General features: G+C 39.0%; 1 protein-coding gene across 5 annotated transcripts in view; it reads right to left on the reverse strand.

Annotated features, from left to right (window-relative positions):
- Positions 1-26,829, reverse strand: part of CHD7 (chromodomain helicase DNA binding protein 7) — a 131,874-nt gene that overhangs the window by 99,464 nt on the left and 5,581 nt on the right. Inside the window, exon 2 of one of the 5 annotated variants that reach the window (XM_039390393.1) lies at positions 3,113-3,180. The exons of the other annotated variants lie outside the window; for them this stretch is intronic. The gene's annotated coding sequence lies outside the window, so the exon portion shown is untranslated. The remainder of the gene's footprint in view (positions 1-3,112; positions 3,181-26,829) is intronic. 5 annotated transcript variants of the gene reach the window in all.

The following is a 26,829-nucleotide window of genomic DNA, read 5'->3' on the forward strand; positions in this document are numbered from 1 at the left end:
TGCATCCAAAGTGAAAAGCCAGAGTTTTCACAGGACTAAAGAGAACACACTTCAGGATTGCAGAACAAAATGGTAGTTCTCCCTTACACTCTTTATATGTGGCAAGAGGAATCATCCTACATCTGAACTTAAGCCCTCACTCAACTGCCAATACTGATGATCGGTTTTGCCCCATACACTTAAGCATAACTTCATGATTGTTTCAGCAAAGAAAAAAATTATTACATATTACAATGGAAAAGGATTACAAATTATCTTATTCAGAAAAAAATGACATCACTGTTTCATATAGTATTTTAAATGAAATCACACATAGAATGGCTTGGGTTGGAAGGGTCCTTAAAGATCCTCCCAAGCCCCAAACACGATCTATTGGATTTTACAAATTTTATCTTCATTACAAAGAAGACCTGCAGTACCACACTAATTATGTATTTTATCATATGTTATAGACTATTTAAATGAAGTGTTAAATTATTTCACTAACTTAAAATCAACCATAAAGAAAAAGGGTTGGGGAGTGAGGGTGTGAAGAAAGACAGTATGCTGCAGGACACAATGCAGCACACGGAGTAAATAGATTTGAGAAACCTTCCTTTAGTGCCTGGACCATTGAGCGGGTCCAGTAATGTCCTACAGGATATGGGGGACAGCTGAGACACAGGACAGATAACCAAAAGACCTTCCACAACTAGTTCATTAGACTACTTAAATTTGAGAGGTAGGTTTGTTTGTTTTGACAAAATTAACATATGCACCTTGAACATTCTATTGTTTTTTTGAAGGATATGACAAAAAAAGTAGTTTATTCTTGGTCAGTGGAATGGAAGCAGGCTCTTGCACATACAGATGAAGTCTGATTTTTTTGTTGTTGTTGTTTTTTGGTTTTTTTGACATAATGCCTGGCTCACAGTGATACTTATTCAAACCACAATGTAAACAACTATACCAGGCTTGTTCTCTGCAATGGAGAGTGGCAAGGGAAAAGAGTGTGGAGGTCTCAACTTCCATTGTATAAGACTAAGATATTTAAGAGTAAACAAACAGCTGCATTCAAGTTCACTTAGACATGGAAAAAGGGTGCCTAGACAGCATAAACAATAGTGCCAGAAGTTATACATTGAAACGGGGACTGTCAGATGAGTGCAACCCTTATCAGGCTTCATATGCAGCGTGGCCTTTCTTTCCAGGCACGACTGAACTGAATGTTTTTCCACTATAAAAGCAGAGCAGGTTCAAAGGGAAGAAAACCAAATTTTCTTGTGCAAAACCTTAATGGGCCTCCAGACAAAGAAGAAAACTAACTGAGGTGTTTTCAAGTGTGTTGCCTAATTCATATGCACTTCTAAGATGACTCCAGCATAGGTATGTTCAAGCAAACAGAGCCTTCCAGGGAAAAATTTGTCATCTAAAGTTCTAGAACTATGCAATCTCACTCCCCTTCTCATCAAGATTTTGAAGAACTTGGAAGTAATTATCTTTGACTTGCGAACAACTGATCCAGTACCCAAAGCCACAGTCATTCAAACTACTGCAAGCAGTAGGAACACCTGACGTTCATCTACCACAAAATCTTTTACGCACAACAGCAAAGTTCTTGAGCTACCTTCAATTCTCCACAATCTTTGCAGAGATGGATGATGAACATACCAGAGCAGTGCTGCATTCATAGATCAGATATGAAAGGGAGTTTTTACTTATCTAAAAATGAACTTGGAAATCAGTTCCACTTCATGGTAGGCAGCTCCATCTTCACTCAGAAAGCAGAGTTAAACTTAATTTTATAATGGAAAGCACTATTTTCAGTGTTCCTAACGATTCACATTTTGTTTAAGTTTACCTTTCAAGCTTATCAATCTTGCTGCAGCATTTACAGAGAATTAGACATTTCCAAGCCCTTTTAAATTAAAATAAATAAATAAACCTCCCCCCCAAAAAACAGCCAAACAAACCCAAAACAAACAAAAAGACCCATTTCCACATTGCCCTCCTCTCAACAAACACAAAAATTTATTTTTACTCACTAGAAAACTGTCAGGTTAAAATTTAGTGTGGAGTGCTGGGGTGGTTTTTTTTGTTTTGGGTTATTTTCTGGGGGTTTTTTTGTTGTCATCACTTTTGTGGTGTTTTTTTAAGTAGGAAAAGCAAGAAAACTGAAGAAATGGGCAGGCTGCCTAGAAGGTTAGACTACTATGTTAAAGCATAAGAAACAAGAAGGCTTATTTTGATAACTTTGGAAGAGTTTGATTGCAAACTTAGCTGGACTAGCAATTTCTTTCGTGTTTGTAAATACCTAAAAAAGTGAAAGTCTGACCAATAAAATGGCTCATTAAAAAAAATCCCAAGCAAAAACACTCAAGCTGCAAAGATCCCAGAACAACAGAACTCAGCACTCCTAAACAAGTACTATATGAAGATTGCTACCACACAGATTTGTGTAACCAGCCAAGTTTAGAACTATTTCACTTACTATTCAGAGTCCAGTTCTCAGAACAAAACCTACAACAGCTAGTGTATTATCTCTCCTACAGTGCAATGCAGAAACACTACTAGCAAAACAACATTTCCAAATTTATTTTATCTCCACAAAAAAACCATCATTCAGAATAAGATAGCAAACTAAAGACTGAAAGACTATACTATGTTTTACTTAAAGCATCTACTAAATGGCATTTTTATAGCATAGACTTAGATCGCCTGAACCCAACACTACAGTGCTCAGCTGAGGAAAAGGCATGGATGAGGCTCTGCTAGAGATCAACTGATTTAGAAGTCACAGGAATTAGAAGCAGATTAAATACTTATGCTGTATTAGCAAATATTATTTGGACCTACAACCGAGCCTCAGGTAACGGTTTAATTAATGATGCTTGCAAAGCAATAAAATCTAGCTCCTTTCCCCCCCAATTATATATACTATGTAAAACTAGTTATGAAAGTAAAAGTACATAGAAGTACTTTAAGGGGAAGATGAACTGCCTGCTGTCACTACAATACCTCCACAATGAGCTTTCCTGTCCCATGTTTTACAGTACCTTTTAAATTATTGTATCTGGTCACAAAGCATTATCAAAAAATCTGAAACATAAGAGGATGATTCTTCCTTTCCTACCCTGTTCAGCACCTGAAATCCAGGTACCTCCATGTGTTTTCAGGCAACCGTTATCCCTGAATTTAGTCCTGAAAAAGAAGCAAGAGAGAAGATCTCCTCAGAGAAGTACATGTTATGTACTCTCAACTGAGACTGCAGCTTCAAAACAAAGCAAGCAATGAAACATCACACCTCAGTAACAGCCAGTCATCAGAATCAGGCCCCCCTGGACACTGTATACCAGTGTGCCCAGCTTGGGCAGGAACAAGTTATTCAGGAAAAAAAATTCTATTTGAGAATCTTCTGCGCTTACCACTCAAAAAGACACAAAGACTTAACTTAATACATCGATCTTCTACCACCTGCTCTTTATGTAAACTGTTAAGGAGGTTCTTTTGTCTGGATGTCCCTCAAAGCCAGGTCTCACTCCTCAGCGTAAGGGACACTAACACCAACTGCACCTATCATATCTCCACAGCACCCAACACATTCTGCGCAGCTCTGCAAGTTACTCAAAAACCAAAAGTGAAGAGTCAAGCAAAAGACACGGGAACCAGCGTAATCGAGAGATGTCTGCAAGGCAGTAGCAACAGCTGTCAACTGGATTTGCTCATCGGGATTGTCAGGAGTCCCATCCTGCTTCTGAGCATTCAGGTGAGCCAGCTGCCACCTTCCCTTTCAAATGAACTCCTCACTAGTCAGCCGTGACTCTCACAGCAACCCTGGGTTACAGCACAGGCACTGTGATCATATTCAAAAGCTGTTGCTACCAAAACCTAGAAATATTTATTTAAAATTTAGACTTTTTTTGTGTGTCTTTTTTTTTTCCTCTGGGGAAGGCTGCATTTGTGTTTGATTTGTGGCTACTTTATAAATTAACTCTTTTACTGTTAAAGTAACTCTTTCTGACACCTCCATATACAATACATACTTTTAGAATGAATAGAAGATACTATGAAACAAGAATTACTCTGTATCTGTAATCTCCTTAGTAAATAGTAATTGATGCATTAGATAAAAAGAAAAACCACCAAGAAAACCCAAACAAAACCACTTAAATATCTGTGTGCTTAAAAGGAAAAATTCCCCTATTCTTTAGGGATCTCAGGATTGTAAACAGCATCGCAGACAGGAGGGATTATTACATTTTTCACAGCATCAAGATGCTCTATGAAGAAACAGGCTACATCACTTTTTCTGTTTGCAATAAACATGTAATTCAATGTAGTTCATTTAAACCAGGAGAGTCAGCTCCCTGGTATCAGCCTGGTCCACAAATAGCCCCTGTTGATAATCTGGGAATTTGAGATTATTGCTATGGCCATAGCATACTACTTTACCTGAGGATCAACAGTTAGTTTTTCATGTCTCACACCCATGCCCTATGTCTCCTTCACAACAAGGACAAAACTAAGCTCCCTCTCACACCTTCTAAACCACTGAGTGAGGTAACAGCATTAAAGCTGGAGTAGATTTACAGTTAAGGTCCAGATCTAAAAAAGCCTTTTTCTCCAGAGCTGAAGCCAACGAAAAGAAGTTTAAACCAGAGTTTCATTTGAGAGGAAGGAAGAAGGATACATCAGCAAAGCAGCGATGCAAGGAACATCTACAAGATAGAATCTATGGAGCGCCTCTATTTCAAACCTACGATCGCAATATAGTCCAGTCATTCATACTTTGTTAGAAAAGTGGTGTCCATCTTACTTCAAAAAAGACATACCACCTTTTAAGATAACTGACACAAAGGTGCAACAGAATATACCTCGAAATCTTTTTACAGTTCTGAGAACTAGATCGAAGATTTCAGTGATAACCACAAATTTCACATTTCACTGGAGCCAGAGACTGTCCAGCCAGTTTTTCCCCCTACTTCTTTTTGACCTAGGCATCTGCACCTTTGAATGAATTCAAACTCAGAAAACTACTAATTCATCCATTTAAATTAATTTCCTATTTCTGCTTCACCATACTGTAGCTACTTAATCTGAGTGCCTTGTAGCTAGACAGACTATCATACCTAATAACTCCTTAAACCATCAGTAGACACTCACTCCACTGTCTGTTGTTCCCAAACTTCAGAAATCACAAGCTGGATTCTCTTTGACCCTGATCTTTTATTTTCCCTAGTAATGCTCCAAGTGCTGAACACGGGATGGGGAAGCTTCTTTCCAAAACATTGCACAGCCTCTTCCCTGACTGCTCCGTACTCTTACTGTTCAACTAAACTCCCAAACTATTAACAACATGGTAGTTCCTCACTACTGAGTACAAATGAGAGACTGACTCATGCAAATGTTATCCATCAATAAAAACATTCATGTCTCACCAAGTCCTCTCCTTCTTGTTCAATGTTTCATTCACTCCATGTTTTTCAAAAAGGCAACACATCTCATGGGCATGGAACCTCTCTTCTCACTCTGCATGGAACGTGTGGCAGCTGCACTCGCATAGAAAACCTCCCAGAAGTATATTACACCTCTGATAATGCAATACATCTATCATCCCAAAAGGCAAACAATTGCTCCTATCAGCAACTCTATATTTTATTCCTCCATAATCAGTTTCTGCCAACATCAAGCTAATAAATGCATGATCCCCAGTTAGAAATCAGTGGTTAAGTTACATATATTGTATTAGCTGGGATGTGGGGGCAGAGGGGGGCTAATTTGAGAAATACATAGAAGTTTTGCTTTCAGGAGAATGAGAATTAGCACTTTTAATGTGCTCTGGGATTTCAAGTTGAATGTATGAACCACTTAAAAAAAAAATCACTTTACAGTAATTTCCAACTGGTTGCCTAACACCCATCTCCTAAGTGACTATCATCAAAACATAACCATAACACTAGCAATGAATTAATATTAAAACCCTTCAGTGAGATCACAGAAGTCCTCAAAGAACAGCCCAAGTTGTCAGAGCACACTTCTCCCACACTCTGAATAGTAGTTAGGTTCTGGAAATAAAAGCTTTGTTCAATTTCTAAAGTGGGTGCTAGGTACATTTCTCATTTACACATATAATTTTGAAATTCAAACCAATTTGATGGTGTCTAAACAGATTTTAAAAGCCAAGAACGACTACTTTCAAAAAGAAAATGATGCAGTATTCAGAAAAAGGGGAAGCTACACTCACTCACTAGGATAATTTGACTAGCAAGGGACTGCACTCTGACAATTTTATTAACTTTGGCAGTGATAATTTATGAAGTTTTGCAGGGTTTCTGTGTACCAGCAAGTCAGAAGTGGTTACAATTCTTCACTTATAAAAATGGAAATTTTGTTGTTCACCTGTTTTGCACTACAGAAATACTTCTCAGTCGCAGGCCTGCATTGCCACTGTCTCTGCTGCTGTTGGTAACTCACCAGATTCACTCACAAGAGAGCAACAGCTCAACGATCTGTGAAAGGGATAATCTAAGTGACTGCAGGATGGAAGAAGTGCTAAAGACAAGAGCAGCCTAAAATAGCAGTCTGAAGATGGGCAGCAGGCATCTGCCTGCCAAAAGCAAAAACACCTCACGGGGTCAAGTTCCCCAGCTCCTAGGCCAAGAGAGTGATGACCATGTTAAGGTTTCTTAACACCTCCCTTGACTCCCCGCAACTTCTCACTAGTTGCATATTTTTGTCTTCACAAATAAGGCTTCAGCTATTTCTCTATCTGTCTGCTGCATCTTAACATTTAGCATCACTGTGCCTCTCTGAGCCCACCACAGAGCAAAGCACAGTGCTCCTCCCAGGACAGGGGGCAGCTGCCACATGGGACAGGCCTACAGCATCACACGCACACAACTGAGTCAATACATTTGCTACAAAGAAATGAAAATGCACCTAACAAAGTTTCTCAAGATACTAGATGTCTTGCATGCCAAGTTTCTGAGAGAAAAGGAAAATAAGCATGCAAGCCATTTTCTCCAAAACCACAACCCCTTAATTCCCCGGGTCAGCACGGTGTCTGGTCCTTCAACATTTTACTCGGCTCAGCAGATGAGGAAACAGTCACACCAGAAGGCCCTGTAACAGATGGAAACCAGAGCAGCTGGAGAGCAGGGAAATGTCTGTGCAGGCGAGGGGGTGGGGTGGGGGCAGAAAGCCCATCCCCACTCCCGAGCTTTAAAGCTGTGCGCAGCCATCACACCGTACTGCAAACTCAGCCCCCGGATCTGCTGGGGAGAAAGTTGAAGGAAGCAGTATGTGGCCGGATGATTTAGTGCTTCCCAGACTTCCCATCAGGAGAGCAACACTGAGCCATGCAACACAGGCCTGCAAGCACTGGGTGTGAGCCCCTCAGGGGAATGGGAGATAGTGGAAAAGAGCAAGCTGGGCATTTGCCTTTTTCATGAAAAGCACAGCAGATGAAGAACTGCTAGCTGGAGAAGGCCTAGAACTGGAATGGTGAGGAAGGAAACAAAACTACATATGCATACTGGAGAAATGAGTAAGGAAACAGTGAATGAATTAATACCAAAACCTGTGAAGGCTTGAGGGATTTTTTTTCCTTCTTTTTTTAAAATAAGAGGTATTACAGAACCAAAGTGGCACAGAGATACATTTTTAAAGAGAAAAAACCCAGCATGGTAAATGAGGAAGAATAAGAATTGAAGAAAAAAACCTGCCATATGGTGCAACTATTCCACTACAGTTTAGATTCACAGCTTTACAACACCTGCGCAGTAAATAACCACATTAAGTCATACATGATGTCACCAGTATTTCCTTTCTCAACTTAGTTAACTATTCGGGAAATACATCTAACAGGGGGTTCTATACTGCTGGAAAGACAAATGACTGTCCATGATTAAGATGCCCATTCCCTGACACAGCTTGGACAGCAGCCTATCGCCAGTTCCCAGGTGAAGGAAACAGACCAAGCCCTATGAGGCAAAGTAAGCCATTAAGCAGGGAGTTTATTATAAACAAGAAGAGTGAGGTGGGTTTTTTCCTTGTTTGTTTCTTTTAATCCGGGTTGGAACTACCTTCTGCAATCCTTTTGCTCCTCAAGTCAGGGGACAAGAAACTAAACTGATCAACGCGTAAGACGGAAGTCCTCATATGAGAGCAGCAGATTACAGCGTTAACCCAGATAATGCAAACAAGGTCAGTCAACGCTTGTAAAAGGCACACAGAAATACTCCATTTTCTATGTATGTGTGTGTGTGTATATGTATATGTATATATAAATATATATAGAAATGTAAAAAACTGTTCTTTACCTGGCCTGCCATGTAGAATTAGACTTTGAACATTGATTTTCAGGAGCTGTGAACAAGTGCAAAATTGACAGGACAGGGGAAAGTTTTCATGAAAATTTTTCCCCCTTAGTTATTTCTGTTCCTAACCTCAAGCATGATGCTTTTGTTCTACTATTATCCCAAACATCTCAAGAAAATTCAGGTTCAGTCTGACACCAGAGGTAAGCTGACCTAACCATTAGTTGCCATCAGAAGATAGTCATCACAGGGGTAGCTGAACAGCAATGACAGCACAAGCAAAGAAGTAAGAGTGGTATGGCTGATTTCAAGCATCACAACCCATTGGATCAACTTATTACCATACCATTCATTCAAACTGCCTTCAGGCCATGGCCAGGTGGTTCAACAACTTAACCTGAAAAGCACAACAGTAAAACAAGCCAGGCATTTGCTATACAGAAAGAATATGAGAAACCACTGTCTGCTGGTATGACTTGCAGAGAAAACAATTTATGAATTTTAACTTGGTCAAATATAGGAAAAATATTTCGCATCCAACTAATCAAGCACACAATCAAATCAACATTGAACACTACACAAAGCAAGGGAAATCTTGCAGTTCCCTCTAGCTACTCCTGCTGGCTGGAAGACTGCTGACCTAGAGCTATTTCATACAGTGTAAAACTCCAGTGAAGGATGTGCTGAGATCTGGCATTAGAATTTCTTTTAGACAAGAAATGTTATATTTCAGTGTGATTTAGGAAAATAAAGGCCATTTGTGAATACTAAGGATATTTGTCAAGAGAGTCAAAGAACAGGTTTTAGTTAAGACATTCCAAAAGCAATTAATCCATGGTGCTCAGAGGACTGCCTCCAGCAGTTCAAGCCAAGCACACATACAGTTCCTCAATGAATGGTTGTAATGGATAAACACCCTACTTAAAGGGAGAATACTTCATCAACATCCATTCAACACCTAGGAAGCCTTCTGGACCTAGAGAGGTAAAACTTTCTTAGATTTCTCAGTACACTTCCCCTGCTCACATTGTACTTGTCTGCAGTCTTCCCTAAATCCCCACACGAAGAGTCCATTAGCATAAGATAGGGTTTTACATATTCTTTTTTTTTAAACATATTCACCACAAGAATTTTTAAATATATCCCACTATTTGAAACACTTTTGTTCCAAGAGCTGACCATTACAGACTATTTTCTAGATATGGCAGGACAAATTCCTTCCTGTCTGAGAGTTTCCATGGTAATAAAAGTCCCCTTTAAACACATTCACGGTGGTTTGGGCAGGCCAAACAGGCAGCCTTTGTACTGAAAAGCTCCCTCTTTGTACTCCTCTGTGCTGATCCTGCACAAACTACCGTAAAAGTGTATTTTAGTGGAGGCAGAGTAAAACTAAGGCTCACATCAGTTTCACACGACAACTGTTTATTCCACAGCACAGATACAATCCACTGGAAGATTCCCTTCCCAAAGAATTTCGAGTGGTTGGAGAAAACAAGCTACAGGACAGCCTATGACACATTTCAGCAGACCTAACTGCAGCAACTTTGCCACTTCCACTATTAAAAAAGACAAACTGGAATGACCATCCTCCTTTTCCCTTCCCCCCCTCCCCATCACGTAGTCTCATTGCTATTTGGGGATGGCATATTTACACCAGTGCATGTGTCTCTAGTTAAACATGAGTGGTCTCAATCAATAGCTCCGCATCAGCATGCAGATCTATCATGGAAAGGGACTGAACCACACCTAATGTGTGCTTCAGAATGTTTCTATATATTCCTCCAAACAAACAAACAAACAAAAAAACGTTTTTAGAATGTTCAACAAAGCACTTCACTTTAAATTTCTATCTATTCACATTTTTGCTTTGGTACCTTTGAGCACTAGCACAAATTCCAGAACATTTAGGTCTTGCTCCAAGCAGAACATCTTTTTATTAGGAGTTTACATTTCAGTACTTCACACAGTATTTCAAATTAAAAAAGATTTTTTTCTGCTACCACCATAGCAGACCTTCTACAGATGCTGGATCAACTCTACAGACAACAATTCTCTTAAAGAACCAAATCATTAAGCATAAATGTGCAACCCTAATTCAGTAAGAAAGGTTTCAGCCATTCCTTAGATTTTCCTTTGTTAGTCTTCAAAAACTTATATGGAGATTATTTTAGATAAAAAGTCTCTATTTCCTGGTCAAGTTTGGTCACTAGAGCTTTCAAAGTTTCAGACATCTCAGGAAGACTCTTAAGTGCAGCTCAGTTCCCAAGCCAGTATTTCTTTGCTTATAATAAAATACAGAAGAGAAAATGTAAGCATCTGATTTGCACAGTGAGTTTTTCTCCAGTGCTACCATTAAAATCCAGGGTGGTTTTTTTTCCACCTCATCTAGTAGATACTTCAGCATAGCACAGAACTCTCTTATCCCAGGTTTTGAGAGAATATATGAAGAAAGAACAACAGGAATAGCTCCAAGAAACCAACATAATGCTTCACTATCAGCAGTTTTAAAACACCCCTCAAACACACACATGCACACCTCCTTTCTCAGCTCTCACCCCCACCATGTAACTCATTCCCTGCTGGTTGTCATTGCTCCCAAAAAGTCCAATCTTGACTACAGACTCTCTCCTTCCCAAGAATTGAAGCAGTTTGTATGGAAAGCATTATCTGGATGAGTAAAAAAAAATAAAATAAAATAAAATAAAATAAAATCAGTCTTTGGTCACTTTACACACATAAGAATGAAAATACCTCATCTTTGTGAAATCTAATTTAGAGGAGTTTAGATTTCCTTTTTGGCAATGGAGGAAACAGCCTTAAAATTACAGCAAATTTAAAATTGTAGTAGGCAGTGCAGTAGCATTTAAGTCAAGCAGACTGAATAGAAGGTGTGAGAAAGGCATGTTATGCAGAACGATGATGACCCATAAACCCAAGCTGTGGCTGTAACTTTCTGGAGAAGCTTTTCAGTAGGCAGATTTTAAGGACAGGATCAGAGCAGATACAGAAAAATCAGGAGACAGCAAAGTATTCATGAAATGCCTCTCAAAATAACAGGTCTAATAGCTCACTGACTACTGGCAACTGAAAAATTATGGGTTTGGCTTCAGCAAAACTAACAGCATTTATTTTTTTCCAATAGAAAATTTCAACTCGGGAAAAGAAACTGAACAGAATTTGTTTTGGTTGCCAGCAAAACCTGGTCTATCGCTTTCGTTGAAACTAGTCCAATTTAAACAAACATCAATGTAACATCCCACATTTCTCATGCTAGCGAATCTTATTAGGAAGACTTTCCACAAACACATGGTATTGATCAGTTATTATCAACAACAACAACAAAAGAAGTCATACACAGTCCTTAAGGATCATTTGTAGTAAATCCATCTACGTCAGCAATCTAGCTATAAATCTATGTCCCTAAAAAGATGCAACATGTTAGATGATTTTCACTGTAGGTTGTAATATTTCTGAGTATGTTTAAATTGCCCTCAAATTATGCTTTATCAAGCCATCATGCTGATTGTAAGATAACTGAATATAATCAGAAAAGGTAAACTGTAGCTTCTATTTCTTATGCACCCACTTCTTAAAATCGAAGTCATTGTACGACAAAGATTTCATTACCACCCTGTTCTGACAGAAACCAATATTAATTATTATTTGAATTAACCTTTGAGCCATAGTTTTCATCAGTACTCAGTAAAGACACGGACAATTTCTAATTACATTCTACTCTCATTATAAGTCACCAGGCTGTAAAGCTACATCTGACAAGACTGCTATACTTGGCCTTGAAATGCTTTGGACTTCACTATAAATCTTTCAGAAACATCTAAGAACTCATTGAATACAAGAGCTATCACACAGGATGCTTCTCCAACAATTTAGAAGCTGCTTTAAAGGGATACCAACTGTGATATGACGGAATTGCAATACTATTCCTGGAGAAAAATAAATTATGAGTGGCTTTATCATTTGGCATCGCTATATAGGTGATCTTCTACCTAAAGTTACATACAGTGGATTGACTCAGTCCATCAAGTGCTGCAGTGATCATCAACTAAATCATAATTATATTCAACAAATAATATAAGAAAATGAAAATGTATAGACTGGCAGAAATCTGATTCCCAAGCTTACAGCAAATATCTACAAGCATAGGTTGTATTTATTACGGACCGGAGAGAGAGGTTTGATCCGCTAAAGTGTTATTAGTTCTCTAGCAGGAAATATGGATTTTAAGGGTCATAAATGAAGAATAACCTCTAATTAATATAAAAAAATTAGTGCAAGAGGGCTTTTTTTTTTTTTTTGTAATTTTTCAGCTTTACCTCACACAATCACTTTGCTGCGGTCAGTTAGCTATCCAGCAAAAAATGAAATAAACACATGGATACAGGGAAAGTAAATGCCATTCGGGAGAAAAGGTTTCTACCCTTGGCTATGCCAAATCTTTTGAACGAACAAATTGAACTTCTAAAAGAGTGATTTCTGGCTCTGTAACCCGAGCCTCATTTTCACAACTTCACAAAGCTCACATCTATGACTAACTCCAAATGTTCAATCTCTAAGCTAAAGACAGTTTTATTTGAAGGAATACCAGAGGCTGGGATCTGTCAGGTTTCAAAACCAGAACTTGACTTAGCTGCTGACTCAAGACATATTTCAAGATAACGGAGGCATATTTCAAGACACCATTTTTAACGTTCTACTGTTGAAAATACCTGTATCTTAAAACAGAAGCCTCAGTATGAAATCAGTTTAATTCCAGTGAATGACATTTCATGTTACAGAAACCCTGACTTCGACTAAGATGCACAACATATATGACTTTAAAAAAGCAAAACAAAACAAAAAACCCACCCAAACAAAAAAAAACCCAACCAATGATCTTTCCTTCACAGATCACTTTTGTGGGTGCTATGAATTAGACAGAAGAACTAAGTTACTAACTGCACAAAGATTTTAAAGAGAAAATCGTAAGACACAAGAGAACCTAATATAAAGTTCGGAGTTTTTAAACACAGAAAAGGACAGTTGTGCATGTATTTAAACATATTATGGATTCCATTAGTTAATGCACAGCAACTGTGTAATCACACAGGGTAAAGATGGTCCATGACCAGAAGAATAGCTGGATGCAATCAGGCTTATCACAAAACAGAATACAGCAAGACAATTCAGATCTCGCAATTTTTAGAAAAGGCTAGAGATGATGTATGGGATGTCAGTCTATAAAAATGCAGTGTTTGTAGCATTGGTGTCAACAGTGTTACCGATTGTAAACATGCCTCCATTTAAACACAGAAGTTGTATTTTTACTTCCAAGCCAGGTGATTAAGACTACTGTCTTAAATCGTGTCCCCATACTCTGAAACTATCCAGACCCTTCACCTTAGGGCCCCAACTTGCTTACCAACTCAAATGGGCCATATTGGTTTGTTCTTGTTGTTTCATCCTTGCAGTTACATGTTTTTCAGAAGGTACTCCAAACATAGAGCTTCTCTGTATTACAGTTAAATCTACGTGAATATTCAGATAAGCATTTTTCTTTTACACCCGATACATTAAATGCCTGGATTATTATTATTCTCTACCAGCTAAAAATATGTAACTGGTAGTTTGACTATTTCTTTTCTAGACATATATGGGTAAAAGGACAAGAGAGAAACGAAAAATCATCATTCTTCACTATGCAAAAACAGCGCTTAAACAGAAACAAACAATTTAATTCCTTCCAGCCAAGTGATGGGAAAATATCTGAGGATTCAGATCAATAATCATATGGGGAGGAGGGAAAGGAGGCATCAGAACCATGTTGGGTTAGTCCATCTTTATGAACATTTTAAAGTACTTTCCACACAACATTTCATAGAGTTTGCTATTGTAGTTAAACTTCAAGGTAGACCAGAAGGAACAAGTACGTATCCAAGCCTTTGAAAAGGCAAGGAAAACTGGCAACTTACTGTGAAAAAGAGTCAGTGTTGATTTTATTCTACAACAAAGCCTACATTGTGACTCTATTCTGCTAATGCATTAACTGCTTCACAAATCACAGAATCATAGAATGGTTTGGGTTGGAAAGGACCTTAAAGATCATCTAGTTCCAGTCCTCTAAAACAAAGCACATGATTTAACCTCATGCCACATATCCCCTTTAATAATAAAATTAAGATAATACTAACAAGATCATTAAATCATTAACACTAAATTTATTTGAAAAATGTATTTGGTCAGCAGAAAGGTTGCCTTTTAAAAGACGCAAAAAGATATTGCCTTACTGCTGGTGCATGAGGGGAACAAAAGTGGTATAGCCTTTGATAAGGATCACAGAAACAGGGGCAGATACCTATACATAATCCATAGCTTTGTTCAAGCTACTAGATTAAGACCAACTTCCCTCTCCCAATGCCATTTTCAAAATCCCATGTGTGGGGGGCATAAGGGACAAGGAGGTTGAGAGAGAAAACAACAGCATTGCAGCACCTCGTTTTGCTTATCAGCTATTCATAGACCATGACGAAATCCCCAACTACCTTCATGCCATTTTTTCGCATCAAATTTGCTAGTTACATTTTTCAGCAAGCCTATAAGCAATGTATTCTAATAAATCAGCCTATAAAAGCACCTATTCCATTTAAACCTCAGCACTAAATGACTGATAGCTTGTGATCTTCCAGTAGTAGAGATACGTTCTACTAATGCACAACTACACAGCTTTTAAACGAATGTGAGAATCCCCCCTCCATTCTTCCTTGCAGTTACTTTGGAGGAGCAGTTCAAAACGCATTCATTAGGGAAGAGACACAAAAACTGGCAAGAGCACCCTTACGTTTAACATCTAAAAGACTTTACCATCTCGGAACACGCTGCTTTTGATTGTTTCTAGGCTGGACTAGTTTCAACTCTTGTTACTTCAGATTCTGTTACCAACCTTTACTTTGCACACAGAAAGCCACTCCTCCACTTTCTTCTAGGTACTTTGCCAGTAATTAGATGAACTAAGAGGTGACCACATCCTAAAATTCCTTGGAGTTCTTTCTTAAACCAAAAGCCTATACTTCTCTATAGTTCCTTTCCCTGTTACCCTCAGCAAATTTACCTGTAAGCATATTGATTGCAATTTAACTTTTATTTTAATCAGAATAAAAAACAACTTATGAGTTATCTTGCACACAATGGCATGCTATCTAGAAGCTGTAGTCAGATTCATGAGAAAGTTTAAAAATTAACAGATTTGCAGAATTACAACTTTCCAAGTCATTTTCAGCTAAGCAAAGGAACATAAACCTCAAAAAAACCCAGTACGAAGTGGTTATTATTTGTGCAAAAGTTTTTCTAAATATGGTACTCACACATCTATACATGAAGACATGAATAAACTCTTACTGTTCCACCACTGCTTCAAGCACCAAAGGTTTTTATACAGAGTGGTACTGTAGCATGTCACATACTATGATAAAACAGAGAGACCTCAGTATTAAACAATTAAATAATATATTACAGTACGGTTTTTCACACAGAGAACCAAGAAAAAGAAAAGCAGAAGTTATGGCTCCCATGATAACTACAGCTTGATTGTAATACTGTTTTATACTGTATATTTGAACAAATGCATCAATTTACAATTGATGGGGAATTATAACTGAAGGACACAGTCATGTACTTTGTCTCACTCCAAAATAAATCAGTGGCATTTGAAATAAATTTCCATTCCACTTGTACAAGTTGGTAAGGTGACTGGTTTTCTGGCAAGAAAAAATCACAGTATAAAAGCATATAAACCATATTCATCAAACAATTTACATGAAGTTATGGTAAAGCACAGAGGGCAACACTGCTACATTTTAACTAGATCGTGGATTATTTAAACATACATCCTATTATATTATATTCAGATTTGTTCATGTCATATTTGACTTAACTATATCATGACTCATGGCTACTGCTAATGAAATTCATTAAATATATTTAAACTTAGTATTCCTAAAAAAGCAACAAGCAACAAAAACACATTGTTGGAGTGCTTACTCTCAGGCTATCAGTAAGAACATTTTTCAAGAAGAAGTGAATAAATTGGACAAAAAGAACTAGCAAGGAAAATTGCAAACAAAAGATATGCTCCTAAAAGAGCAAATTCATAAAAGGTCCTTCCACAAATGCCAGGTGTATGAAGCCTGCTAGAGAATCCACTGGACTAATATATAACCAAGATGTGAAAAAAGTACTCCAAGAAAATAAAAATTAAAGTTTTCTGCATCTACTGTCATTGGAGAAGCTAAGGGAAGCTTTCTCCTTAGTCACATAAATCCTCAGAGGTAGTTTTGGTCAAACCAAAGCAAACAGTAGCAAGTTACCAGTGTGAGATGGCATTCACCAAGAGTTCTGAAGAGCTGAAGGATAAAATAGCCTGTCTGTCCACTGTGCTGCATAATATCTCAGAGTCAAACACTACTTTCACGTCAATGGTGCATCAGTTTTGAAAGGTGGTCACACCTTTAGCCTGCCAAGAACTACAGACCAACAAGTCCAAGGTCTCAGCAGGCCAAATGCCTCTGAGGAAGTACAATCTGACTGTTTTACATACATTTTACTGAGCTCTCACATGATCATCATCAGTAAAGAGATTTGGGAGTCAGAATAAATAGATCTAGGAAAACAAGATTTGTCAGAAGAGTAAACAGAATACTAGGCATATTTAAGAAAAAAAGAGAAGGGGAAAAAACCCCACAGAATTGTACAAGATGAGATACGCAATTCTGTGAGGTATCTCTGTCTTGCTGCAGTGCTAGTATTTGCTCTGCTCACCTCCACTTCAAAATTAAAATTGACAGCCCAGAGAGGGCATTTGAAGACCCTTCAAAATCTCCAGCAAGAAGGGACAACCAGGGAGAGAATAAAAGAGCCTACGAAATCAGGAGCTGCATGGAACAGGTAAGTAGTGAACCATTGTTCTCTTTTAACAAGGAAACTAGAGAACATCAAACAAAACTAGCAGGTGGTAGGTTCAAAATAAAACAAACAAAAGGAAGCAGTTCTTCATACGATGTGTACTTAAGCTGCAGAACTCATTGCCATGGTCTCAATGGAAGCCAAGAGTTTACACAGACCAAGAGAAGACTAGATTAATTCATGCAAGAAAAATTCATTAAGCATTACCTATAACTTTTTCTGAGACAATTCTGAGCTGCAGAGTTGTAGAGGCTAAGGGGGGGCTTGCTCTGTTTCTGGATAGCCTCCACCCTGGTCACTGTGAAACGGGATTTTGGATGACAGACCTCTGGTACTAAAAAAGCAAGGTGATATTCACAACATGGTTTTAATAGCTCTTGACAACTATGCTACTTCACTAAGACACAATTTCCAGTATATCATTTCACCCTCCTTTCATGAAGATGCTGTATTTTAGTCCACGTTACCAATACTTCAAGAATACAAGTGAGATTACAACATTCTAGAGGATCACAGCATGAGACAGACAAGGACACCCAAAACTGTATCAGAGTCTACTGAAATTCTACCAGTCCTGTATAAAAATTACGCTATTCCAACAACAGAAAATTCAGAAAAGAGTTTATGATCTGGTTTTAACCCCTTAAAGAGTGGAAAAAAAAGGCAACAAAAATACTGACAATACTAAATACTGCAGCACAAGCAGTACTTCTCTGCATGCTACTCAGCACCTGCAGTGGTTAAGTTCACTTTTTGTAACTAAAAAAGTGGATTTTTAATAACTCAAAACAAAGTTGTGTTATACCTTGACATTTTAGGAATATTGAGCTTGCACTAAAAACATTTTTTCATGTTTGAAGGAAAAAGACTTAAAAACAACACTAAGTGATGAAAAAATTAAAATATTCACACTTTTGATTTAAACAGCATATGTAAAAGATAGTATCAGCTCAAAGCACTGGCCTGGAGCTTTATTACTGTTATAAAAAGGTACTTAAAATAACTACAACATATTTAGGTTAAGCACTTAAAGGAATTACTGGAAGACTGAATTCAATCCTCGGCTCCAATCCATAAGTCATTGTGCAACGTCTTAGCTGCTGAAAACAAACCCTTGGTCCCCATAAAGTGGGGACCATGCCCATCTCCTAAATTAAGGTACAAATCTTTCCCTTAACAAATACAGAAGGCATGGCGATTGCTGTTGTAAGCATCTCTCAGCCCTGCTTCCTCCAACCCAAGAAAGGTGCTGCTGCCACTGTATGCCAAGCACAGCCCAAGCTTGAAGGCAGCAGCATATTCCCAGTGCAGAGCAGGCCTTCTGGTAAACCTCTGTCAAAGAGAAGGCAGCACAAGCCAGTGGTTTATTTTCAAGGACTCACAACAATCAAACTTTTCATAGGTACAGTAAAACTCACCATAACACCCAGATCACACCCAACAAAGAAATTACATACCCTTGCTTGGAAACATGCAGTTTTCAAAGAGACTGTTTGGCTGTAGTTTAGTTTAGTCAGATTAAAAAATTGACTTGAGATGGAAAAATAATCTGACAGAAAGTGCAAGTCAAAATGGCTAATAACCTAGCACAGAATACAAAGTATCTTCTCTGAACTCTTTCTACTCCCAAACCTAAACTCAACATATAATTGCACACTATTTGGCAGAGTTTGTTAAGGAAACTGTATGGGACAAGAGGGAAGCTTATAGTCCCTAAACTCAATACAAAAATACAATTGTTTAGAATTTACTCCTGAGAAAAATATTTAAAGGAAGAAGATGTAAATTCTGAAAAATCGCAGTCTACTCGGACACAGACTGTAAACACACTTAAAACAGACTTTTTTTTAAGTGCTAAATGTCAGACCAACTCCCCTTTTAAGGAGGGCATTTATCTACTTCACAAGAGCAGCAGCAAGGCAAAATTAACACTTGGTAAAGAACCGAGATCATCTGATGAGTGCTGCTGGGTAATCAGCAACTATTACACATCCCAATATGGTGGACCACAAAATACCTCACTATGAACCTGGTACACCAGTTTGGAGTAGCACTTAGGATCCTGGCTTCCAAACACCTGCTCAGGTCACTAGCCTTGAAGAAAAACTATCCAAACACTTGGAGCTGCCTAAACTAAACAGATATTTTGCCTTCTATCACTTCCACGTGCAATTGAGACAAGAAGCGTCAAACTTACGCACTGGAAACGAATGTACTTTTTCTTACGGTACAGCGGAACTATGTGCTCAGAACTCCTCCTGCCCTTTCACAGCAAGCCTTGTCCATAGCCTTGTCCAGCAACAGTAACCATCCCAAAGTAGGAAAATACCCTCTTCCTGCTTGTATTCCAAATGCCTTTTTTTTTTTTGAAGCAACACTTAAGTTCCTCTTAAGCCCTTCCTGTAGCAATGCCCACCACACCAGACACCTCCAAATTTAATCCACTGGAATAAGCAGCCTTTAAATTAAGGTGTTATAAGGTCATATAGCAAGCAAGATGATCGGATTAAAGAGGAAGTGGAGTTAAGTTAATACGGAGTCACTATTTTAAGTTCTGTATTCAAGACAACAGCATGATAGCTGTTCAAGTGCAATCCAGTCTTCAAGCAGGATGGTGAAGAACTTCTCTATTAAAAAAAAAAAAAGTTTTATTTCTCTTCTAAATCTGAATATGAAATGCAGGACAACAGCTCACCAGACAGATAAGATCTGGTCCCTGAGACAGATGTTTTACAGCTGTGCTTTGGGCTTCCTAAAGCCCATTAGAGCTAGCACATACAATTCCTAATGTAAACAAGCTGCTTTTAGTAACCACAATATTCATCCTGAACACACACAGTGCTAGTGAGGGCCACCACTCCTCAGAGTTTTCACCAAAAGCAGCTTACAATGTCCTTAAGATAGAATTTGTAAGTCCCCTATCCTGCTGCTCCCACCATCCCCTGTAGCTCTTGAAAGGGAATTTATTTTAGATGTAAAACCCAAAGAAAGGAATCTAGACGGTGCACTACATGGGAGTTTGGGTTTTTTATAACTATGACAAGTGTTTACCTTCCATTAAGGCATATAGAATTGCCCAAATCTTGAGAAAAACAGGAAGGAAAGCATGAGCTTCCACTCTTCCACCTGCTAAGAATCCCCTTTCTGTCACACTGCAGGCAATTTACACAAATAACTTGACAAAATAGCCAAGGCTATTCAGAAAGCTAGCAGCTTCTCATGCCACGTTTCTGGTACACTGAGTCACCTCAAGCTGGCAGGTGGATTGAGCAGAAGCTGCAGCCAGAAACCCTGATTTTTTGTAAGGTGTTCATTCCTCTACTGAGCTACACAGTATCAACTGTCCATTTCTCTCTCTGGAGAGTAGCAAAAGACGGTACTACAGGAGTGACTTGCAATGTACTTTTTTCACCAATTTTAACAAGTAGGAGTGCATTCATTTCATTATCAGAAAGTTTTAGACTATGACAGAAAGTAACAGTCTCAGCCACCTACTATTACCAAACTCTTATTCCATCTCATACCGGGAGGAATAAGGTAAATACTTGGAATAAAACTCTGAATAAGGGAATCCACTGAATTACTGACTGATGAAACTTAATGACATTGAAACAACACTGACTTGATAAAATTTGAGGCATACAAATTGACTCAGAAGGTTGATAAACCTAACAGAGAACTTCAAAGTTGCCAAAAAAAAAGAAAAACCAAACAACAAACAAACCACAAAACACTTGTGAATAAGTTGTTTCAAAGATTAAATACTTCACATTTGAAATAGCAGACAAGATATTTATACATTATTAAATCTTTAAGGCTTTTGTTCTCCTACCTCAAGAAGAAAACTCATTTCTGGGCAGTAGCTTATTAATTCTAACAAATTGTTTATAGCATGCAATCCATAGCACCACCAGAATAAACAAATTTTAATATCAATTTGAACTCAGGCCAGCACATTTTTCTTTTGGTGTCCTTTGCTTCACAGATGATTACTCCATTTCTCTTTCTCCCATGAAGGTTCCCAGGCAACTGATCCAATCCACTTGCTCACTGCCACCAAAATGAAAAGATGAAAAGCGCTTGCTGCTCTCCAAGCCAGCGGCCCCCCTCGTCCTAAGTACCAGCTCTGGTGTTCATCAGATCCTTTTATGAGCCAGTTTGATTCATTACAACAGCAAAATGCTCTCCATTTTACAGAGTTATTTTTCTGCCATTTTGGTAAACTAAAGTGGCTCACAGAAGGACCTGACAAGCACTGCTGCCAAAAGAAAGTAGCAGAGCCATGTGGTTGTGAGGAAGGGTGCAGGAGGACAAAGGCAGAGAGGAGACTTCTCCTTTCAGAACAAGGTCTGGTTAAATTAGCTCACTACATTTCTTAAACCGTATTCTGACTTACAAATGATTAGATGGACCATAAGATGACATTCAACAGCTTCCAGCTATCTTTAGGGCTACAAAAAACTTATTGTATAAGAATACATGGTAATATGTATTCTTCCACAGATTTAAGTATTACACTCCATCAGAAGGAAATAAAAAGTTCTTACAAATGTAGTATCAAGATAAGGATAACAATTGGAAGAGGAAGGTAAAGAAAGTTTGGCATATTTCACCCTAGTTTTATGTTGGTTTTGTTTGCTGGTGGGTTTTTAATAAAAAAGCCTTAGGAACATGACCACCAATCTCAATAAGCATTATGACGGAGAAACAAGTGTTTCTGAGAAGCAAAATACAGCAAGAACTTTGCCTTTTCTGCTGAAGTTGTCACCAGTTTCCAAAGTGAAGCTATCAGAGGATGGCTGATGTGCCTAAGAGAAAGAACCTGGATGGAGACAGTTGAGCCAACAGGTGCTGTAGATGCCTAGTCACCAGGTTTTCTGCCCAGAGGTTTCTCTTCATGGATCAATCTGCCTCCTTATGTAGTGGACTGCCTGCTGTGGATGGCCATTTCGCTAGAGAAACAAGAAGTCAACATGTATCAAATGTATCACTCCCATGGCCAAATTGAATTAATGACAGCAGCACATGGGACAGCTCAGCTGCTGGAGTCCTTACCTTGCTATTCAAAGTCCACTGCCTACCTGGAGGCACCTCGAAAGAGAAACAGCTCCTTTCAATATGCACTGAAGAGAAGAAGCACCCTGCCCCAAAACACTACCATCATCACACCTCAAATTAGAGAAAGGGTTTTCAGCCTTCCTGACCCTACCAGCTTCCTACCAAAAATCTTAATGTTGGGCAGCCACAGAGAACACCACGAATCTCCATGTGACAGAGAGACAGAGGCACAGAGAGGAAGACAGCAGCTTTATCCCAGAAGCCCCACCAGGGATAAAATCAGGCACACAGCCTGCATCCCAGCTGACACTAATATCCACCTCCAAGAGCCCCTCCTAGTCCAGTTCCTCACACGACAAAAATTCGCATTGCCCAACCAGCCCCATACTGCACAGTCCAGTTGTGCCACTGGTCATGCGACAATCTCAGCTGGGAAATCACACATGAACCACTGACAAACCAAAGGTCATCCATCCTTCATCCAGAGAGGCAGGCAGAAAGTCAGGCATTCTGGTTTTCTTTCTTTTAGGAGAGGAGGCAGAGAAAGAAGAAGAGAAATATATCAAGGAGATTAATCTGTGTTACAGAAATTTCTTATCAGAAGAGCAATGGAAGCAATTCCTTTCACCTGCCATCTTTTCTGTAGCCATGGTTTTCTTTTTTAGCCCCCCCAAAATTAAGTAGTCATGGTTTGGGCAGGGGGCAGCCAAGGCATCTGAGGCATTAACTTTCTTCCTTGAGAACTCGCCATTCAAGAACTCAGTCACCTTAACCACAGCATTTCCCTAATTCTAACCATGGTAAGTGAAAAGTCACACAAACACCCCCCCTTCCATTTTTCTTTTTTCAGTGCAACATCTTGACTTCTAAGACTACTACCTACTACAATTATTGCACCCAAGCAGTAAAACATGTTTCTGTTCTAGCAGTGCCTGTAAGAAGCTAATTCTTCCAAGAGCCATGCCATTTCCATGAAACAACCCTTTCCTTCTGCATGGCTGCCACAAGGTTCAAATCCTGTTTAACACACCCAAGTGCATTCACTAAGAGTCACTTCTGTGAGGGAAGGCGGCATGGGCTGGGGAGTACTGCAGAACTGAAGGAAAGGAGAAATGCAGGTGAAACTGAGGCGGGGTTTTTTCAGTAACCTCTGTGAAGGTTACAATAGAATTAAAGAACCACATGTAACTGCCTTCACTTACTTCCGTACAAAAAAAAAACCAAACAAAAATGACAATGTACCTTTGCAGAGATCAAGACAGAAAGAGGGGGGAAGTGAAGCTGAAGCCTGCTTATTCACTTCCCTACCAATGAAAGAATGATGATTAAAGTAAGGATGAGTGAGGCTGTACCCCACTTACAGAGCCGACTGAATGCAAAGCACAGCAGACATCTCGCAGCGGTACTGATAAATAAACTGAATTACTTAGCAGGTCTCTCCCAGACTTACAACCTGAGGCAGTCCAGAAACCCCTATTTAACTCACTTTCTGAATGATTCCTTCCTAAATCAAGAGAGATATTAAATTGCTCACTATAAACTCTCAGTTTAATTCTTCGCGGTTAAAACAACTCGAGGCAAGAATTACACTTACTTAGAGTCAGTCCCCTCATCAGAGTTTAAAGGAATCTCTGAACTCACATAGGCTATGGCTACTATGTCAGAGGGCCTTCCTTTAAGCCATCCTCACACAACTACATCACCCTGTGAAGCCTGCCTGATCTTCCCAGGAACTAGAAACATAGTCCCCGTACCTCTCAAACCAAGAACCAGAGATGACAACCTGCCTGCTTTTTGCCTTGCAATAAATCGCCAAATCCAGTAAGCAGCTACTCCACTCCAAAAGCAGCGCAAACCAGAGCACATTCTCAAAAAGCCACAGGACTTGCCTAAATATATGCCAGACAGTTGAGACAAAAAAAAGAAATAAAATCACATTCTTAGATCTTATTTCAAACCAATAACTGAAGTTATGGTTGTTTAGGTATTTCTTACCCCACATGACCAAACAATGCACATTCAAATACAGAACTACAAGCAGCAAGATACTTGATTTCTGGACTTCAGATAAGCTCTCCTGTCCAGGAAGAGGTAAGATTGTAAAAGCATTTGATGTACCCTACATGACTAATTAAGATGCATCTTTGAAATTTACCAGTCTCTCACCTACGTGCAGTTTTATCTCAGCCTTATCAGAGTGATTTTTGAACATCTGTTAGCCTCAACATTACCCTCCTTTCCTCAATCCTCCTCCTATCAAGCATTAGAAATGAAGTCAGTTGTATCACCTTTTTGGCTGCTGATCTTCAACTTGAAGAAATACTAAACTGCTATTCTCTACAGTACAGACTGCCACACACTTTCCTGCAAGATAATTCACCAAGTAGCATTTCAGCTTTGGACTTCAATCTCAACAGCTACATTGATGGATCTTCTTTGAAGCAAAGAATGCTTTCTTGTAAGCTGTCATCAACTCGGACTTCCCACTTATTAGCTCACCCAAGTTAATACCAAAGACTTTAACTGAATTTCTCAGTTTCTGTCATGTAAGAGTTGTTTCACATTTCTCCCAGAACAGCACTACCTCAATGCTTTCTATGAAGACTTTCTCCTTGTTTTGTCCTATTACTGATGTCTAAACTTCTAAAATCTCAGCTCTCAGTTCAGTTTTAGTTAATTTTCCCCTGAATTCTCTCTCAAAGAATAACCAGTATTCTTTCGCACCTAAAGACTACCCATTTAACAAATCCTGTTTACCCTGTAAATAAATCCACAGGCTTCCTTTTTTAAGGTCGACGGCAAAAGTGCCTTTATTAAAATCTTCCTTGGACTTGCTCCATGTTCTGATCTGCTGTACCAGTGGTCACATAATTGTTGGTCTCCAAACCGTCCCTATTCCCTTGAGAAACATCATAATTCCCCCAGGAGCTCCTCCCCACATCCCAAATTTGTTTGGCAGGGGATAGCCCACAGTGGCTATGTCCATCTCAAAGCTGTCATGGGATTTGACCCTCCCCACACACAACTGCTCGGTGCACACAGCAAGAGAAACCATTACAGCTACGTGTCTTAATTGTTAAAAGATGGGATAATGTCACTGTCATAAAAACAAAACCTGAAACGAGAGGCCTTTCCTATTCAAGAGGTCATGAAGAACTTTTGGAAAGCTGTCAGCAGGCTGCAGTAGCCCTCAGCTCTGGTTCTCCACTGCTGACCATCTCCTTGCCAGGACAGCATCCAGTCTAATGCGAGACTTCATCAGGCTTTGGTGCAGCCAGCCAGCCAGCTTTTCCCACATCAACAAAAGCATCCTCCACGCTTTGGGTAGAAAGCAGCATTATTAGGAGTTGAAACGCATGTTTATTTTGTAACATATCCTAATTATCTCGGGCTGGCAAGAAAACACAACTCTGCTAACCAAACAGAGAGCAATATGAATTGGAAAGAAGATTAAAAACTCAACAGGAAAGGCACAATCTAAAGAGGAAAAAAAATCTATAGGAAAGCTGGAGGGGGGGAGCAGGCAGGAAAGAAAAATAAAAGGTTTAGTTTTTAGAGCAGGACTGGCTTTGCTGCACAAAATAAATCATATTTTGTACATCTGATGTACACTCCCACAAAATGTTTTAAGAAGTTATGCCTATTTTGTAGACAGCAATCAAAATAAACTGTAGGGTGGTCAATTTCTTTCAAAAATCACAAAGAAAAAAATTTAAAGCCAGCTACCTGTTGAAGTTCTAGCAGTAAACAGAAAGCTCAACTGAATAGCTTAAAAAGTGGCTCAAAGACATTAAAGTGCTTCCAAAACTAGCCAGCATTGAATTCTCCACATGCCAGCTAATCACAGGTAGGTAAGTTGCTGCGCTGCTCGCCACAATCACCAGCCCATATTTAAATGAGACCTGAACAGAATAACCTCTAGAACCAGGGCCATATATGTTGAATTTAATCTTCCCCTCAGAACCATTAGGAAGACAGCAAACATTTTGGCTGCAATGACTTTTTCCAGACAATTGATTCCCAAAGTTATTTATTCCCCACCATTCCCCTCAAGGCCCTCTCATCACAGCAACTGTCTATGTCAGAGGAAGGTTGGACTCGGCTCCCGCGAAAGCCAAGCAAAACCACACCCAAAATAGCTATATAGGTCACTACAAAGCAAAGCAAGCCCTACATCATGCCAGCAAGGGCTTCTGGTTAGTTCCCATATGCCAATAAGCTTTCAAAATAACGTGTTACAAGCTCTACTAATACGGTATCTTATTTGATAATTAGCACTTTTATTGAATTACAACTTTTAAAAGAAAATGTTTAAATTAAGTTATATCTCTGCTTTCCTTTCCCCCCCCCTCTTTTTAAGGAGAATCCATGCAGCGTTGACGGCAGCAAAATAACCAGGACGTTTAGAAACTGCTCCTGAGCAGCATCCAGAGAACCCAACTGGCAGCATGAAGATCTTTAGTTTTGGCTTGGCTTCTTCTAGGTGCATGTTTACATCTTTGAAAATGTTGGAAGTTAA

This window comes from Pipra filicauda, unplaced genomic scaffold, assembly GCF_003945595.2.
Source record: "Pipra filicauda isolate LSUMZ 115617 unplaced genomic scaffold, ASM394559v2 scaffold81_size6448238_pilon, whole genome shotgun sequence".
NCBI lineage: Eukaryota > Metazoa > Chordata > Aves > Passeriformes > Pipridae > Pipra > Pipra filicauda.